The following is a 17,359-nucleotide window of genomic DNA, read 5'->3' on the forward strand; positions in this document are numbered from 1 at the left end:
CAGGTTTTTTATTAATGGACTTTTAAGTAGAAATCCAATGTCAAAGTTACTCACTAAGTTGTACAGGTATTGCAGTAACATTAATGAGCAGGTGTAGACAAATAGTACATTTGGAAATTTTCAATCTTGTTTATTCATATCTAGCTATCCAAGTAGCAAAGCTTATTAATTAGTACCACTAGTTTTATTGTAAATGCATTATTGCTTAATAGGATATTAAATCTATATAATTAATTTGCAGATTGATGGAAAAGGATAGAGATGGATTCTTAATGAAGAGTAATATGCAGACAAAGAAGAACGATTAGCAGCAACTGCAGTATAAGAACGGGGACAATTGACATTATCTTACGCAGCAGTTTATACACCTTCACCAGTCCTCGGTAGCAGTACACGGAAACTTGTCAGTACAGAATGGTTGACATTGACAGCTCCAGTAGCAAAATAAAGTGGAGAATCGAAGAAAACAGAAGAGAAAGGAGAAATTATGAAAGGAGTCTTCGGTAGCAGTACACGCATACTTATTAGTATAGAATGGTGGACGTTGACATCTCCAAGTGAAGTATCAAAGAAAACAGAAGAAGAGAAAGGAGAAATTATGGAAGAGGAAAACGGATCAAGGAAAACTTCTGTAGCAGAAGAAATTAAATAATCGAAAAAAAGAAGAGAAGTGAAGAATTCATCAGAAAAGAGATGAGGAAAAGAAAAACGAAGATAATACGAGAAAGGAAAGAACTTAATATATGTAATGTACTACATATATTTATAACTGCGAATTTTAAAATTGACCAGGGGGTAGGCTAAACTAATTATATAAAACCCAGTTATAAATAAATATACTGTATTATTATAGTAATTTATTACTCTTTCTTTTACAATATTTTCATTTTATTACTCTTTCTTTTACAATATTTTCATTTTCTCTTTTTATTCGCCTCTACAATATTTTAATTTTCTCTTTTTATTCGCTTCTATGTATCATGTTTATTATTATTTTCTTGTTCCTATATTATTGATTTATGCTGCTACTTAATCATTTAATCTCCGTTTTGCTAATGTGCTCCTTCATACGGCCGAGTGTCTCCCTCTTTCCTCCTTCATACTGCAGCGTGACTGCCGTTCTACTCCATCACACTGTCACCTCCAGCATCGTTAACTCATTCTAAGAATGTTTCAGGGCACTGACTCGTCAAGTTTGCCACACTTCATTATCATTATCCCTTTTCCTCTAACTGGATCCTTGCTGCATCTTGTGCACAGATGCTTATGACGACAGAGTAACTTCATTCTACGGTGGAGGGCTTTTTGGACTTAATGTGACTGTGCTGAATACTGTGGTTAAATTCCAGCCTTTGTTCTACTTCATTTCTCCTGTTCTTTGACCATTCCTGCAATAAAACATTATTAGCATTAAAGTTTGGAAAAACACGAAGTAAGGCCCAACCAATGTAAAAGAACTATTTTCCAAAATTTAATCATTATGCAATTACCATAATTTATCTCAAATGACAGTAAAGTGAAAGTATGGAAGCTCTTTAATCAATTTTGATGTTATTTTCATTTATCCTCAAGGTTGGCAATATGATTTTTTTTTTGTTTACTACCCGCTTCCAAATAGTGGAATCGATTTGAAATTGGATCAATCAGTAATAGGTGAAGTAGCAGGGTACAAGCAACAAATCTATTTTAAGTTCAACTTGGTAGTTGTTGAAGCAAAGCAACATAATAAAAGCCTTTAATAAGAGCATAGTGCGAGATGCTATAGGCATACTCTTCTATACAGATGTAATTGTTTTACCATTTGATATAGAAATATGATTCAATAAATTATAATTCTCGAATTATTATAAACTGCTTGTCAAGATAATGAAAATGAATTTATAGTATGTAATCTAGAATTCAGATTATCTAGGTAAAGAAATCTATATTTAGTTAACTAATTAAAATTTATGGAGAAAAACTTAACCCTTAAACTTACCCTTTTCCAATCCAACGCAGCAGTTTCTGCAAATGGCACAAATACTCAATGTGCGAGCTGCTGTGTCAACCATTTGCAAGAAAATATCTAATAGAACCCTTGGAAGTTGCAATGGTTGCTAGGTGGGCCTGCATCATTAAGATCAGTCAAATTGATTTCATAGTTCAAGCGTTCTTGTCTTGCAACTTTCATTTATCTGCGAAGATAGAGCTTTGGTATTAAGTTTGTAATTAAATACATTACTGATAATAAATTTCGTTTTGCATCTTGCCACTTTACTACAGTCAAATTTGGAAGTAACACATTATGGTAGCTATCAGATTCTTGCTAACACTACTGAAAGGTTTGTTCGTTGAGACCGGTAATGTAAAAACATTCTCAAATGTCCAAATTATACAAATGTGAGTGAATAACCGTTCATTACAAGTAAACTAATTTCTTAAAAGTACGTCCAAGTTATTTATACAAATACGTCACAACTTAGTCTATATTTGTCTATTTAAATTTTAGAATTTAATTAAGTCAAGTTCTTTATTTCCTGTCGTCACCCTTGTTTCTTCCAAGTTTGCCAAAGCTATTAACATAGTATCAAAGCATTAGTCAAAGCTTTCAATGATTTTCAATTAAAGCAACATAGAAGACCAAGTCTACTGTAAGAGTTAGACATGCTGATGACCCACAGACTATTCGAAATTAGTGTGGATCATGCAATAGGAGGAAAAACGTTTAGTTATGCTGCACCGAGACTCCTTAACGACCTTCCACTCGATGTCAACAATAGCAATGTGGCAGCTTTCAAGAAAAACCTGAAGACTTATATTTTTAGAAAGTGTTATAATAGTGACCTGAAAACTATTAAGCCTGAATACAAATGCTAGCGAAATAACTGATAAGATACAGAGCAAAATATTACCTGGAAAGAAATTATTTTCACACACCAAGGCCCGCCTGAACAGACCTTTAGTGTCTGATGGAGGGCGAGAAATAAACCCGTAAAAGTAAAAAGTATTAAGTACTTAGTGTTCGTCCCTGTCAAACCACATTTGCATGAATACTCTACAAAGCAATATTCATACCCAAATGCAAATGATTTAATACCACCAATCTTTGCTTAAATATTTAAAATGTTCGATCATTATTGCTTTCAGTTGCATAATTACTTCGTCCATTACAAAGCCTAATTAGATTTTACTGTTATAGCAAAATTATTTACAAACTTCTTTACACTACTTTCTAAACTTGTGTTGGAGCTAAGAAATTTGTTTGTTTGATTTTACTGCCATGGCAAAATATTTACAAACTTTGTACACTACTTTCTCAACTTTAGTATTTAAACTAAGATTTTTTCATATGAGTGAATGCTTAGCTCCACACCAGATCTTACTCAAACATAATTATTAGGATTCTATATTAGTTACAGTTCTATAGCCAAGTGTTGGTCCATGCAAGGATGTTTAGTGCCAAAATCTACAATAAGTAGAGGTTAATCATACCCTAAAAATCAATTAGTTGGGCAGCAAATTAAAGAGCGGAAATGGATAAGAACAATTGCTATATTAGGTCCTCAACTTACGAACACTCGACTTACAAACGGGGGGGGGGGGAGCGGGGGGGGACAAAAATCCAATTAAATGATAAAAGGTTAGATATTGTATCAAAAGCTCAATGAAATACTATAAACTTATAATTGAATACAGTAAGCTAGACATTTCCAATATTAAACTTTGTTGAAACTAGCAAATAAAAATCGTAGGCATAGAGTTAGGCGAAGCCTACCTTAGGCCAATATTTAACAAAATTCGAATTAAAGCTTCTTGGAACCTAAGTTTTCAAGATGGGGACTTTCTGTAGTATATCTAGACTAAAGCCATTATGTAATTGCCAAAAGGATTTTACTATTATTACCACCACCTACAGTACACCAAATGTGGTAGACGCTTACAATCATTAGGGTTAGCTTTAACCAGTGAAAACTAAAGATTCATGTAATTGCTGAAAGGATTTTTAAATTAACTATAACCTTGTACTCTAAAAATTCAATTTTGCAATGTAGAATATGCCAATACAAAATCTACATATCTGCAGCTTCCCATTTTCCAGTAATTTGCTCAACTAATTATTAAAGATTTGTCAAAATATCCCATTCTCTACAGGTTGATTCGTAAATAACCAACCCGTGCTTGCAATAAACCATCTTTGTTCAATGAATTCCAAAAATTCTTTGTATCAATACCACAAATGAAAATTTAAAATTTTTCCTATTGGGTAAATGTCCATCTATAGCCACTTTTTTAGATGCTTACTTTCAAAGACTGCATAACATCAGTAATTCCACATGACTGGTGATAACAGATCATGAAATATTAGTATTGTACTAACCCATCGCCATACATTGGGATAACTATTCCATTACCATATACATTGAGAATTACATCGCCATAAAAGATAAGTGTCACTACATAACCCATCACCATAGACCAAAAATAAAGCATTAGGAAAAGGAAAAACTTTAGTTACTGTAATGAAACGTTTACTTGATAATTTAAAACAGACTTCCAAAATTGTTGCTCTAAAGTTTTCATTCTCTGAATGTTCTCTCGTTGTGATACTGGAAGAACCTTTGGCGGTTGAATAAACTTGATAAGGATCACTTTCTTCACGAAGCTCAAATCAAAACCTGGAACAATTATCTAAGATTAATTCATGTTTGGGGGGATAGTTTTATACTCAATGGTTGTACTTTTATAGAACTACTTTAGACAAAACCAGAGAGCCTTCTCTGTACTTTGATAAAACTACCTTAGACAACCAAAATGCCCAATATGTGCTTAAATGAAACTACTTTTAAACTTAACCAAAAAGCGTTAACTGTATAAAACTACTTTAAACTCAACCAAAAAGCCTTATCTGTACTTTGATAAAAACTACTTTAGACTTAACCAAGCATTATCCAATTGCAATGGAGAATTGAAGAATAAAAAAATTTGAAATTGAATTTGATTTAAAGTATGTCTTCACTTTGGACAATGTTTTTAGATTAAACGAGCTTAGCCAGCACCGGCTCTTGCTCTTAATAGAGCTCTTAAGAATTTGGCTAGAAATTGCAACCTAAGAAAGGGGAAAAATAAACACTACTTCCAGAAAATAAGCGTAAAGTTACTTATTAGTTTACATAACTAGACCTAGTAGGTTAATAAAGTGAATTTAGCAGTATTCCTGAGATCTATAAAGGGGAGGAACACCAAGTAAACTTACCCTGTTTCAGTCATGAAAAATGGTATGGTTTGATAGAGATTTCCTCCGGGCTGCATCCATTGGCTGCATATTTTAAACTGTCAGAAGTCACCGCTTTGCATATATGCAACACGACGTTCGCCCGCCATCTTTCCAGCCAACACGGCCTAGTATTTCTTGCCAGCACCTGCAATATAATTTAGGTGTAAATGAAATGTGGAAAATCTTAATCAAATAAATATTACCCTGAGCAAAAGACTTATATATAGGCCTTGCTTATTTTTATTACGGACACAAGTAGGCCTACTCTAGATAAATCTTTGGTTCAAGACTACGACAAGTTTACCTAATGAAACAAGCCAAGTGATTAACATTCAGAACCATCATATATATTTGTAGGAAATAATCAACATAACATTGATTGAAGTGGATAAATCTGGTAGTTTGGATAACTTATTCAGTAAAACAAATGGAAATATTCAAGTAAATATAGCATGTTATATATCCTAAACAATACTTAACAATATTTCAAACCGTGTTCAGTATGTAATCTGGTAGGCGCTCTATTTTACTAAACTAGAGCTACCAAGTTATTCAAATCTTTCAAAAGTAAGTTTGTGAGAAAGGAATCCCTTAACAACATCCACGAGTGTAAGAGTAAGCATTTCTATTTTAGTCAGTATCACTAGAACTTCTCATATTGAAAAACACAAATTTGAAAGTTCAATTCTAACGAAAACTAACTGGCCTTGGACGTAAATTTCATTTTATTTTATTTTTAGTTATGATAGTGATCTGAAAACTATTAAGCCTGAATACAAATGCTAGCGAATAACTGAAAAGATACAGAGCAAAATAGAAACTGGAAAGAAATTATTTTCACACATCAAGGCCCGCCTGAACTGACTGATGGAGGGAGAGAAATAAACCCCTAAAAGTATAAGTAATATCACTAGAACTTCTCTTATATTGAAAGAATTCCTAAAATACATAAATTTGGAAGTTCAATCATAACGAAAACTTTTCCTAACTGGTCTTGACCTTAAATTGTCTTGATATTGTCTCCTTGACCCATTACTGTACATAAATATAACCAATACATCTCAATAGATGAAGCGTTCCTAACTATCAGTAATACAACCATCACCATAGACCATGCTGTAGTATCGAATAACAGAACAGGCACTCTGTAGAGCGCATACACTCGTCTATATGTTTTGTATTAAGATAGGCAATTGGATTGTGCTCATTTTGAGCACGTTTCACAAAAATATAAATTTTGCCCATGGAACTTTTTTACGTATTTGTGACCTTGATCATGTTGCATATAAAATAAGCATGCTCATTTTGACACTAGTTTCACGAAAATATAAAATTGTGACCATGGAATATATTTTCTACGTATTTGTGACCTTTATCATATTGCATTTCACTAGCTAAGCAATTGGATTGTGCTCATTTTGAGCACTAGTTTAACTAAAATATAATTTGACCATGGAATATATTACGTATTTGTGACCTTGATCATGTTGCGTTTGACAAGATAAACAATTGTATTATGGTCATTTTGGCACTAGTTTTACGAAAATAAGAGTTGACCTTTAATTAGTTTTTGAAGTGTGTGTGACGATCATGTAGCATATAACAAAATAGGCAATTTGATTATGCTCATTTTAGCACTAGTTTCACGAAAATTAAAATTGGACCATGGAATTATTACGTATTTGTGATCTTGATCATTTTGCATATCACATGATGGCAATTTGATTGTGCTCATTTTGGCACCAATTTCACAAATATAAAATTGACCATGGATTTATTTTTTTTTTTTTTTACCTATTCGTGACCTTGATCATGTTTATCACAAGATTGGCAATTGGATCATGCACACTCCACTAGTCAAGCAAATCTGATAAAATATACCATGAAATAGAAAAACTGGAGTTTTCACCTTTTCATGCCCTTTACCTATCTCAAGTTGTACATAAGTTACGCAATTGAATTATGAAAATTTGGGCACCGGTTTCGTGGATATTGATACCAAATTGACTAATATAGCAAAAGTGAATTTTTAACATTTTCGTTACCTTGACATTTAACCAATGCAAATTCTACTCAAATTGTCCTAGAATCATGGCCAATCATCCCACCAATTTTACGTGTCGAGTATTTTGAGTTATGCGAATCACAAACAAATAAGATACACTTATATCACAACTTCTGGCGAAGGTAACATTAGTCAATACTGGGAGAAAAACTTAAACTAAAGATACCCAAGTCTTTCTTCAATTCATCTAGTTTGTGTGATGACTAGGCAACTTATTGCTGGCGAATGAACTTGAGAACCAGGTGGAGTACCTTTAAAAGGTTCAAAACCTCGAAATACCAATAAACTTAATTCCCTAGGTAGTTACGATTCCATAAAAACTAATGTATCTGACTTCACGACCAAAGCCGTATCCAAATAAAATTTAAACTATTCACTGAATACGAAAGTTAATTCTCATTGGATTACAAATGTTACTTAAATTTAAGGGTTGCTTTTCCGGTTTTGTACAGCAGGGGAACCCTACTCACTACAGGACCTCTTAGTCATTTTATGTTCGTTCAAGAGCATTCTACATTCCACAACGCGCGGTGTATTGCTCGCTTACTGTTGAATCGTCATTACCGAAGCACTCACAGAATATGAGTGTTCAGTTTCCCCAAAAACCCGAGTTTATTTCTAGAAAGTTTTAGATCACCTGGATTTAAATCAGCACTGACTTATAGAATTTCTTAAATATGGTTAAAAAATTATGACTTACAAATATAAAATCATTACGGTAAGAAAAAAAAGGCATGACGTTACTTGAAACTTAATGTATTCCTTTAATAAAATAAACTAGTTCCACGGCTATTAGTAATGAAAACTACATTAATAGAAAATCAACAATGACAAACTTGGAAGGGAAAATCTGCAAACTACTGTAGTAGTAGTTACTACAATGGGCATTCAGTAGAGCGCATATCTTCGCCTTTATGTTTTATGTCAAGATCGGCAACTAAATTATGCACATTTTATCAATATTTTCACGCTAATCAAAAATTGGCCACGATATGGCATAAAGGTTTTAACCTTTTCGTGACCGTGGCCTTCTTTTGACCCAATCACTCCCAAAAAACTCAAATTGTCCAAGGATCAGGGCCAATCGTACAATCAAATTTCATGAGATTCGGTCAAATAGTTTGAGATATGCGAATCAGACAAAAAGAGATGCCTATCAAAACAACCTTCATCACAACGAAGTTGGCGACGGTAAGAATAGTGCCATGATAATTTTTAACACTATTAAAAGTATATTTAAAAAGTAAATTTATATTCACAACATTAAATTATAAATAGAAAATTTGCTAACGTTGGAAACAGCTTGCTACAACCTACGAGTCTCTGTCAAACCCTACATTAAAAAACCGTATTTTTAATCTAAAATGTTCCGTAAAAATATACTTGTCGTATTTCAGCTAAACACAGATGAGCCAGTTTTACCAAAATTTGTAATGTAACTGGTTGGTGACAGTAATATCACTCCTCTAACATACAGTGGCCGTTTTTAAGCAAATGCTTGGCAACATTCATACCAGGATTTATTATTACGGCAAATTTTTAACATTATACATGGTACGATTTCAGTGCAATTTCCTCCAGTCTATATCCTTCAGCTACGAATGTCAGACTCCGTTTTGATTTGGATATCTCTTCAAATATTCAACTACAGCTTTCACCCAACATTACCTCGAAGCAAAACTAGCTAGCATCAGTAAAATGAGCATTAAGATGCAAACAAATCTATCTGTACGGTATTTCCTAAATACTAAGCATTAATAATTTCCCCCATAAATATTTTTTTTAAGTGTTTTTGCATATTTTTGATAACTTTGAGAAACTTCAGTCATTTTCCAAAAGAATGAGACCAACCTGACCTCTCTATGACAAGAATTAAGGCTGTTAGAGCGAATTTTAAAAAAAGATGGCAAAATTTTCTTGAAAGTTCAACATACCTTAGGGGTAAAAGGGGTTAAGAACAACCTTTAGAATATTAAGCCAAAGACTATACAAAGTCATAAGCAATCAAACCAGCAATGTATTAAGTTCTAAAACCATTTCTTAGAAAAGGAAAACAATCACATTGAAGTTGGAAAAAGCCTTATACTACCAGCTTTACATAGCGTATCCCAGGTTTAATAATAAGTATCGGACTGGCACGCCTAGGATTTTCACTATTTTTAATTCATTATTATCGGTTAATACCAAGCTTTTATTGTTTGCCCCCCACAAAAAAAAAACTACTCTTTATAAAAAGATACGGGGTAGCTCGTGTTTATAAAATTAGTATAATTAAATTTAGTATAGTGCTTTTTCATAAATACCATAGTTACTCAAATTTTGGAATAGTCAAGAACTCAAGCAGTGATATCCCGAGCAACAGTTCTCTCCATATATACAAAGCGATTTCCCCTTGGAGAGGATAGGGCTTAGTAGGTCTAGGGTAGATAAGTAGGTGTGCTTCTGCATATAAAAATATATACCTGACATAGGTCAGTTAAACTGAGATTTACACATCTAATTGTTGTACTAAGTAACTAAGCCGTCCCTGAACAAATACTAATCACCTTTTACAAGTAAATTATATTTGATCCCACATTCGCACGTAGCTAGTGCTGCTGCAGTACTTTCGACTACAACTTTACACTTTAAAACGCTCATTTGACAAAACATTTGGAAGCGCTAAGAATAGCTTCAAGATTAATGACTGTACTTCATGCAGAACTACCAATCAAAATTGAATTTGTTTTAACGTGCTTTCAAGATTTAAACCGAAAATAGACCTCTTGTTCCTTCGAAAATAGAAATTAGCTAATCTCATTAGTAGGAAGACTGATCCTAAAATTATCGACGCACAGTTATTACAGTAATAAATGGTGTCCAAAATATATTCAGTTCACGTGTAGGTACGCTATATAGCGACATACCATGAAGTATACTTAATCTTTGCTATAAAATCAAACTAGTTTTATGTAATATAATCTGCAAGATTCTCATACAGATAAGAGATTGGATTTATAAATTTGGGCCACATGATCAGGTAATGAGGCTTAAGACCTATACGAAAATGGGGAAAACAGTACGCCAAACATGGGAGAAAAGGAAGCGGAAATTGAGATACATGTACGCCTATTACCGCAAAGGGCCTCTTGTTAGATTTCCCCAGTATATAGATTTTAAATCAATTCTTCTCCATTCTTCATCTCCCACTCCACGCTTCATAGTCCTCAGCCATGTAGGCCTGGGTCTAACAAATAATGACTTCTGGCTAAAAATATCCTAGGATTTAAGAGCACAAAGCAAATGCCTTCAAGTAATACCTACATTGAACCACTTATGGCTAACTGACTGATGTCAGTTACTGCTATATGGCCTTTTTTACACTTTCAAGCTTCATTCTAAGTCTTCAGATTGATCAGTACAAACTATCAGATATCCTAACAATCAGTTTTTTTCGTATATCTACCCCATTACACTTTAAAAACCATAGTTTTAATCTGAAATACTACGTAAAATTGTGCTGTTCGCAACCGTATTTCAGTAAAATACAGACCGTAATTTTAACCTGCTTTATTTTTTACGGGTGGGTTACCGTAATATGACTCCTTTACGACAAAATGTGTGTTTAAACTGGCAAACGTCTTGCAAAATTGATTCAAAGATTTTTACAGGTTTTAATACAAAACTTAATCAGTAACAAAGGCATTTTTTTCATACATCTACACGAAGGATCACGTGATTTAAAAACTTTGGTAGGCATGTGTGAATAACTTTTCCAAATAAGTTTGTACCAGCAACCTAATAACTTCTCGTTTACAGAAATATACAACGGATATGTCCGTACACTTCATTTCCCTAAAAAGTATCCCTAAACTTACAGTTGCTATAAAATTTTGAAGGAATCCTACCATCGTCACATTGAACATGCTCGTTAAGGGGAACGAATGAACAAATCAAAGGGATATTAGTAGTGTGAATTTTCACATTTGGTGTTCATTGCCTTTACTGTGGTTTAATATAGTATCAAACTTACATAAAGAAATTAAAATCCCTTAACTATAAATCAAACAAGCTTTGTTTACCAACAATTATGAAAGATTAAAGTCATGCACCCTTAAAGTTTGGTTAAAATTTTAAACTTTAAAATTGTGAAAATCTTAAAACTGACAAAAATTAAAAATAGGTACCTATTCTGCATTTAACTAAAACAAACTCTTCAATGCATTTTTTCCCAAAAGGTTTTCAAAATAATAACCAACGCAAACTAAATCCTTGCGCATAGGTAAAGACTGGTCAATGGTATGACTTTTCCACGGAGGCAAAACAAAGCCTTGGGAATACTGTACTTAAGAACAATGTACACCGCTGTTCACGATATTAACTCAAAATAAACAACCCTAGGTTAATTAATTGTTAATTCTTGAAAAAGCGGAAATTACTTTCTCCAAAATATTAAATTGAAAATAAGTTTCGACATAATGGCCATCCAAACGCACAGTACCATTTTTAAATGGTTAATGAAAATTTAATATAAATTTTGTTAATATATATAACCACTAACAGACAGGGTAAGTATACTTTTTTCTCTACAATGGAAATCAAATTTTCAAATATCTTCGCGTGAACAAGTAAAAACCATTCCTGAATCCAGAAAAAATTGATCTAAAAAAAAAAAAACTAATTAAAACAGTTTCACCAAGACCAATAAACTATCTCCACTTTGATCCTGATCCTAGAACGAATCCTGGCTTATTTGAGTACAAAACCACTGGGTTGTAGTTTGTAGTAAAAGGCCCTCCGAACCCGTAAACTCCTACAGTAACCTGTAGTGCAGTCAGGAATGATACTTCAGTATCTATTTCGGAATCTGTATTTAGCACCAATTCTAAGTATCTGGTGTAAAGTTTCCAATTATATTAAACAAAAAATATAGTAACCTGGATGATAAGAGCAATGAGCGTTTCGGAAATTTAAAGGGGCAGCTGTTTCAGGAACCAAGGGTTTTTATTGAACTTTTAAGTTTCGACCAAAACCGGTTTCAGATTTGTATGGTTCAGTCACGGTCCAGATATATATAGACCTTGGGTTCAGTGTTACATGCGAATAAAATAACCCACAACCTAGGCTTTTTCATACCAGACTTATTATTATATTTATACTAATAAAGTTTAATACCACTACACTCGCCGTGTGATAAGTAGAAAATTGAAAATACCCCAAATTAAATATTTAAATATTGAATTTTTTTTCGCAACTCCCCAATTTAGGAACGACGGGGAAATTAAGTCGCCTTGGGTTAAAAGTACGTGAAACGTACAGTATGATAAAGGTCTAAAATTTTATAAATTCTTATTATAACGGCAATATGTGAAGAAAAGTAAAGACGTGCATAAGCGATAAAGTAGACCTCAACTGAATTTGACTAACAATCCCCTCCTGACAGAACGGTACCTTACTATGATGGCCAAGGCGAACATTTGAACTATGGATCATATAACTAATAAATTAGTATAATCTCAAGTTTCAGTAAAAAAATTTAAGCCAACATCGAACATTGAGAATTCCTGTCCTAAAATCCAGCGTAACTACCGTAAAGGCGATAAAATTACCGTAATTTCAGATTATAACCCTATAGGTCTTTTACTACCAAAACACCTGTCAAAGAAATAAGCATTACCAATTAGGTCCAGTTGAAGTTGATTTTTTTTCATTTTCTAATCTAAGTCGCACATTACCGAAAATTACTTAAATACGAAAATCAATAAAAACGAACCTTATAAAGTTATGCATGAACACGAGTTTGTTACACGAATTTCCTTTAAGTATTCCACTTGCGGACCAGCTAAAAAAGAGCTATATTCGGATTAAATGTCTAGTGTTACCTGGGGTCAGACATCCACATCAGATTAAATATTAGAGTAATGGGCCTTCCTTCAAATACAGCCCAAGACCATGACCATTCAAGCGTACACCTTAACAAAGTACATGATATCTTTTCACAAAGCATAACTTACAAACAAAAACTTTCTACACCACAATGATTTACCTTAAAGACGAGGATGATATTGTTCAGACACTAACAGCACAACGGTTGAAAATAAACTGCAGAACATCGAGAGGACCCCTGACATTAATTCTGGGTCCATTGTTTAACAGCTATTAACCAATCACAAACGGGCAAATAGTTTTCACGACCATGAGTTAAAACAAGACTTCTGATTGGCTGACAGCCAAGGACTCTCCAGTCAAGCGGTTCAGCTACAAATTACGTCATCGGACATTTACTCCGCCATCTGTTGACAAGTTACTGAATTACGAGGAACTTGAATAATTGTAAAGATAAAAACTTACGTGAATGTACGGAATAAAAATATGATTATTGCTATCAGGCTTTTATGCATATATAGTTTATATTTGAGAAATTAATTAATTTGCATTTAATTCTACTGTTAGTTTATACACTAGTCGTAAAACCCTTTGCCGATTTTAGATACCCATGATGTAAAATACATAGATTACTATAGACCGAAGTTCCCAACATAAATGTGTATTTCATTTTCCGGTAAACTACATTATTATAAACAGTACATTTACTTAAGAAATCGAGAGGTTTTTACCAATAAATAATTACATTAGTTTATTCAAAGCTGTTACTTTCAGTAGATAATTCATCCCACATCTTGCAAAGTCACAGCTTTTGCTATTAATATTAAGTTTTAATTTGATACTCTACATTTTGATAAAACTTCACTTAAGCAGTTTATAAGGGAATCTTTATATCCAATTTCAGTTAACAAACTTCGTCTTTGTTTGTAAGTCACCAATTGTTAAAGACACTAACCTTGATCTAGAGTGCTTCCCCTCTTGACCTTTGACCTTAACATGTATTAATTGGCGTGGATAATCATACACTCAAGAATGAACCAAGTTTGAAGCCTCTGTGATAACTACGTCCAAACTTATGACTGATTACGAGAATTGGACATTTTGTTTGACCGTGATTTTAACCTCCAAAATTTAATCATTTCCCATAACAGTTAATCCCTACAAGTTTCATTACTCTACGATTAAAATTGTGGTCAGGAAGCTGTTCATAAACATGCACACAAACAGAGGGTAAAACATAACCACTTTCCAACCTCGTTGGCGAAGGTAAAAATAACCAAATCATATGATTGAGAGAAAAAAACATATAACATTAAAACTGAACTCTCATATCCTTTCAATTCACTTTCCAGAATACAATTTTATATGAAATGAGGAGAATAAATACCAAATTTTTTTTGTCTTTATTCTAAAAAGCTTATAACGTCTGTATTTCTCAGGTTGACCCGCTTCTATGGACATGCAAACTTCAACTTTATGCAGTTGTGTTAGAAGTACAAATGTTGTCTACAGCTTTTAAAACTACAAAACAAACAAGTTAATTTATCATCGATTCACATCATCGTTATAATATGAATCAGAACTTCTTTTACTGCAAATATGAATGAGAAGTTTTTATTGGAAATATGAATGAGAACTTTTTACTGCAAACATGAATGAGAAATTTTTACCGCAAATATGAATGAAAACTTTTTCTTGCAAATGTGAATGAGAACTTTTTTACTGCAAACGTGAAAGAGAATTTTTTACTGCAAATATGAATGAGAATTTTTTACTGCAAATATGAATGAGAATTTTTTACTGCAAATATGAATAAGAATTTTTTACTGCAAATATGAATGAGAACTTTTTTACTGCAAATATGAATGAGAACTTTTTACTGCAAATATTAATCAAAACTTTTTTACTGCAAATATGAATGAGAACTTTTTACTGCAAATATGAATGAGAACTTTTTACTGCAAATATGAATGAGAACTTTTTACTGTAAATATGAATGAAAACTTTTTACTGCAAATATGAATGAGAACTTTTCCTGCAAATATGAATGAGAAATTTTTACTGCAAATATGAATGAGAGCTTTTTACTGTAAATATTAATCAAAATTTTTTCCTGCAAAATATGAATGAGAACTTTTTTACTGCAAATATGAATTACAACTTTTCACTGCAAAATACAATGCACATGGTGGTGGTCATAGTTTAATCTGGTCAGTTTATTCCTCAATCAAAACATTTCCTTTAATATTAATATAAATAACTACATAAAAGCCTATGGCTGACTTTAGCCCGACTCTAGTCAAGATAATGGAATAATCTGACCAAACTAACAATCTATGATCTTTCCGAGATGAAGGATTTTAGAGAGAACTGAATTACAATTGTAGAAATAATCATATTGAACAGAAATTTGTTCCTTTATAATGAATATCCTTCAGGTAGGGCTAACATTCACAACAAAGGTTTTATAACAATATATGATCTTTTCGAGATGAAGGTTTATGAGAGAACTTAAACAGTTGGTGTAGAAACAGTCGTACTAAATAGAAATGTGTTCTTTTATAATGAATATCCTTCAGGTAGGGCTAATATCCACAAGAAAGGTTTTAATAGCACGTAAAAATCCTCTAACAATCTATGATCTTTCCGAAATGAAGGTTTTTAGAGAAAACTTAATTACAGTTGGTGTAGAAACAGTCGTATTGAACAGAAATTCGTTCCTTTATAATGAATATCATTCAGGTAGAGTGAATATCCACAAAAAAGGTTATAATAGAAAGGAAATAATATAAATTATTCATAAGACTTAGGAAGTTTGGCCTTAACAATGATATAAGCACCCATGGCCTATTCTAACTACCAAACCACTCAAGAGGACATGCTCCGCAAATCAACGTATTAACAGTTTCTGACTTTTATGTTTATTTCAAGAGCCCACTTGCTAGTGTTGGTGGGACAGAATTAAAAAAAAAAACATCAACAATTTCATAAATATGATTAACATAAGTAAACACTAATATCCTATAGCAATAGGTGAAGCAGATACCAGAAAATCCCTCCACAATTTATTTCTTATGGTGGATAAGTTTTCAAATTCAAAGTCTTTAAATACAAAGTCTTCTAATTCAAAGTCTCCTAATTCAGTTTTCAAATTCAAAGTTTTCAATTACAAAGTCTTCAAATTCAAAGTTTTCAAATTTAAAGTCTTCTAATTCAAAGTTTTCAAATACAGTTTTTAAATTTAAAATCCTCTAATTCAAAGCCTTCAAATTCAAAGTCTTCTAATTCAAGTTTTAAAATTCAAAGTCTTCTAATACAAAGTCTTCAAATTCAGTCTTCTAATTCAAGTTTTCAAAATCAAAGTCTTCTAATTCAAAGTTTTCAAAATCAAATGAGCACCATTTTATCGACCTTAAATTATGCCCTTTTAACCTTCATTATTATTCCAAATAAATTATGCAGCTTGGTTTAGGCTACATAAAATCACCAAATGAAATCTTAACAAACTACTTCTTAACATGAAATTATAAAGCTGTAGAATAGAGCGAGTTAGCTTAACACACCACCATTTAGAAAATGTGAAAAATAAAAAAAATTAAAAAAGCAAATATTAAAAAAAAAATATATTTTTTATATAGCAATTATGTCGAACGAAATTGAGATCAAATTAGTTTACAAACTCAATTCCCATGTTTATATATAGGACATTTAACAATTGCTTCATTGGCAGACAACCATTGGGAAAATACCACAAATTAATCCAAATTATCAAATAATTCAATTTTTTATGAATTCAAAATGTATTAAATTATATCTTGAAGGTCATTAACACTTAAAAGCAGGTTATTATTTGGTCAAACAAATATGAATATATGAAGAAAAAACAGGGCACTTTTAAATTATTCTCACTTTTTCCTATTCACATATTTACCATAGGTTTGCTGACCCAAAAGACTGTGATGCCAGTTTTAACAAATAAACGTTACTTATAATTTACTAAATCATTTACCTATGTGCTAAAAACTCTCGTTTACTTGTTTACAATGATAAATACTACTAGATTTCATGGACAATTTAGTTTTAATTGCAGCTTTTTTTTAGCGAAACGTCATCAGATAGGCCAAATAGATTTTGTGAGCAGAGAACATGAAAATATATAGAGAATTAGTAAAGGA

At 32.4% G+C, this 17,359-nt stretch overlaps 2 long non-coding RNA genes across 8 annotated transcripts in view; one reads left to right on the top strand and one right to left on the bottom strand.

Moving 5' to 3' along the window:
• The window catches only part of LOC137652466 (uncharacterized), a 49,435-nt gene extending 47,892 nt beyond the window's left edge, over nt 1-1,543 (top strand). For all 3 annotated transcript variants that reach the window (XR_011046307.1, XR_011046304.1, XR_011046305.1), the window contains exon 5: nt 242-1,543. This is a non-coding gene — a long non-coding RNA (uncharacterized lncRNA). The remainder of the gene's footprint in view (nt 1-241) is intronic.
• Nucleotides 1-13,473, bottom strand: part of LOC137652467 (uncharacterized) — a 47,035-nt gene extending 33,562 nt beyond the window's left edge. Inside the window, exons 1-5 of one of the 5 annotated variants that reach the window (XR_011046308.1) lie at nt 13,345-13,473; nt 5,234-5,399; nt 4,532-4,655; nt 1,979-2,174; nt 1,252-1,388 (exon numbers count right to left, since the gene is read on the bottom strand). This is a non-coding gene — a long non-coding RNA (uncharacterized lncRNA). Of the gene's footprint in view, nt 1-1,251; nt 1,389-1,978; nt 2,175-4,512; nt 4,656-5,233; nt 5,400-13,071; nt 13,292-13,344 lie in introns of those variants that run through there. The other 4 variants (XR_011046309.1, XR_011046312.1, XR_011046310.1 and 1 more) reach the window with 4 other exon arrangements.
• Nucleotides 13,474-17,359: the final 3,886 nt, after the last annotated feature.

The sequence above is a fragment of the Palaemon carinicauda genome, chromosome 13 (genome assembly GCF_036898095.1).
Source record: "Palaemon carinicauda isolate YSFRI2023 chromosome 13, ASM3689809v2, whole genome shotgun sequence".
NCBI classification, from domain to species: Eukaryota; Metazoa; Arthropoda; class Malacostraca; order Decapoda; family Palaemonidae; genus Palaemon; species Palaemon carinicauda.